The 2,842-nt window shown below is 39.5% G+C and overlaps 1 long non-coding RNA gene across 1 annotated transcript; it reads right to left on the minus strand.

Moving 5' to 3' along the window:
- On the minus strand, positions 1-1,827 carry LOC136295410 (uncharacterized). The gene is made up of 3 exons (XR_010722660.1): positions 1,716-1,827; positions 618-756; positions 1-245 (listed from the first exon to the last, which is right to left on the minus strand). It is a non-coding gene; the product is annotated as an uncharacterized lncRNA (long non-coding RNA).
- Between the last annotated feature and the right edge of the window lie 1,015 nt (positions 1,828-2,842).

Genomic DNA, 2,842 nt, shown 5'->3' on the forward strand with positions numbered 1-2,842 from the left:
AAAAGAGCTGAATTTCTTTAATCTCTTCTGTATGTGTCTTTAAAACGAATGTAAACCCTCACATTGGAGTCCCATGAAAGATTCCTGTGCTGGGCTGAGCCCCAGGTGAATAAGGAACCTTGGTAGTTTGAAGCATCAGTTGTTTGCGTTTGAAAGGTATCCGTGTGGCTGGCCTATGGCTAGTGACTGTAAGCACTTGCACTTGTTGATGGTTTAAGATAATGGACTATAGTTAGTGGCTGAGCCTAGAAAGGAAATAGAGGTTTCATTAAAGGATTCCTTGTGCTCTTTGAGTATACAAAAAACCAACCAAAAACCCAACCAACCAAAAAAACAAAACCAAAACCAAAACCAACCAACCAAAAAAACACACACACAAGAAAAAAACAAAACAAAACAGAATAACAATCCCCCCCCCAAAAAAACAAACAAACAAAAACCAACCAAAAAAACAAAAAAACAAAACCCACCCCAACAACACAAAAACAAACCCCAAGCGAAACCTGTACAGTGTTACCGGAGTTGTTTTAGTACAAAAAATATCAGGGATACCCCTGTGCTGAAATACAGTAGTATTAACCAAAATTGACTGTGTGAAAGGAGACATCCAATCTGACCTCGCTGCCAGGACTTCTGAGATGAACAGCAAAGTATATCCTCCTCCAGTGGCAAGTCATCAAATCTAGATTAGACAATGAACCTTCAGGTGAAGAAACCTTTCCTTCTCCATTCATTATGGACACACCCAGGCAGCTCCTACAAATTAAAGGTGAGGGAGATGAATCTACCTTTAGTGAAAAACAGTTTTCTTCCTTTCTTCTCTCAGTTATCATCACAGACACTGGAGAGACGTCCCAATCCAGACTCCAAAGCTCCCAGAACAGGGATGTGATAGGACACTTCAGGTGGTAACCTCTGGACCCAGAAGATACCATCTAAGGCAGATACTTGCCCTCATGTACAGTGCAGTCACTGGCAAAGCCCAGCCAAACCCTGTAGCCAGATAATCCCCTTTTTAAAAATGGAAGTCATCTCTCCTGTACAATGAATATTTTCTTGAATTATGAAAACATTATGCCTATTGTTTTGAACAAAATCCTGACTCATCCTTAGTTGACCTAGTTGACATTTTTAGTAGTTTCTCACATTTCTGCATTGCAGTGCAGTTAATATATATCTGCAATAATGCTATAAAGATCAAAGGCTCAACTTGTTTTAGGAAGGATACCTGTAAATATCCCTACAGGTTTTTATGGATAGTGATCCAAATTCTACACTCACTTTTCTCTGGATAAGAGGGACAGATGTTCATTTAAAGGTTGTTAGATAATTATTTTAACTTACATTTCTTGAACACTTATTTGTGGTTCAGAAGATAATGTGATTTAGAATCTTATAAGATGTTTTAAGTTGGCTTAAGAAGAGCCACAACAATCCCATCTATATATATTTTAACATGTTAAATTGGAATAAATTTGGATTAACTCGCAAGAAGAAAAACCACAAAATACTCCAGATTCACCCCAGTGACCAGTGATTCACCCCAGGCTGCATTTCTGTTCAAGGAAGATTTTCAGAGTTACTGAAACTCTGGCTGTTGAGCAATTATTCATCTGCAGTTCTGAAGGACATTCTTCACATTCTCCACTTCTACTAAGAGCTAGTAAGTATAAAAAATGAAAGAAATAAGCAAGTGAAATATTTGAGCCTCTTACCTAAACACATTAACAGCTAATCATTATTCAGTCCAGGAAGGCGCACTGCCGTAATGTGTTCAAGTTCCCATTGCAGTCAAACAAAATCTATTGTAAGATATTTCTAGATAGACTCCAATTAATATCACAAACAGGAGGTCTTACTTGTCTCTGTGAGGCCAGACCAGCTGGGGCAGCCTGTTGACTGACTGCAGGGATTTTCATCCAGCTGACAGTCAATGAGCAGCTGCTGCTTTTGGTTACTCTCTACAGCTCACCCATGGAATTTTCCTTGGATGGAAACCACCCAAAAGTGGCAGGCAGGTTCTTCGGCTTCTCTGCTGCGTTTTTGGCCAGGTGATGGCAGCTGGACTTAGAAGAACACGTCAAATGGTGCAGACAACAGTGGGAACTGGGACATGTTTTTCCACAGAAGAGTTACAGAATAAAATAATGCCACTGCTACAAATTCTAACTCCAGTCTTTTCTAATTCAGATGGTCTTTAAGCATAGTTGAAATGCTTTGTAGCATTCATAGTATGAGTAACCCACATTTGAATGCTTTTTTTCACAATACAGTGTTCCCTCTTAGAGGAAGTAATTTTAGAGTTTAGGACTGGGATTGCCTCATGTGGTAACATACTGTGATTTAGTTTCCACTTGGTAACAGGAATAATAATTGCCTAGCTAAGGGGAAAACCTGTGAAGATGAACATGTTTTAAGAATTCAGTTAGCAGAGATACCATGACTGAATGCACAGCTATCAGAAATGCTGAGAGGATCTTGCAATGTTATGCTCTCTGTCCTGTTGCCCCAATGTAGTGTCATGGTAGGTGACTTCTAACCCTCTCCTAGAATATATTTACATGTGCCCTATTTACACAGCTTTGTGTCATCTCTAGATTTAATGTTTGATATCCCTTCTCAGGACTCACCTGCACAAACAAAAATACTTTGTTTTCTCACCTTCCCTGCAGTTGCTTGAGATTCTTAAAGAGCAGGTTCCCTTCCCTTTCATCATTACTCAGAAGTCCTCAAACAATTTGCTCTCATCGATCTGTCAAAGCAAGCAAACGCAGACGAGATACTTCAAACAGTATCTTCTTCCTTTTCCTCCTGCCTGTCCTCTCTGAGCAGTCTGTACATA

Source organism: Chamaea fasciata, unplaced genomic scaffold, assembly GCF_029207755.1.
Source record: "Chamaea fasciata isolate MVZ Bird 193981 ecotype frontalis unplaced genomic scaffold, bChaFas1.0.hap1 SCAF_11, whole genome shotgun sequence".
Taxonomy (NCBI): Eukaryota; Metazoa; Chordata; class Aves; order Passeriformes; family Sylviidae; genus Chamaea; species Chamaea fasciata.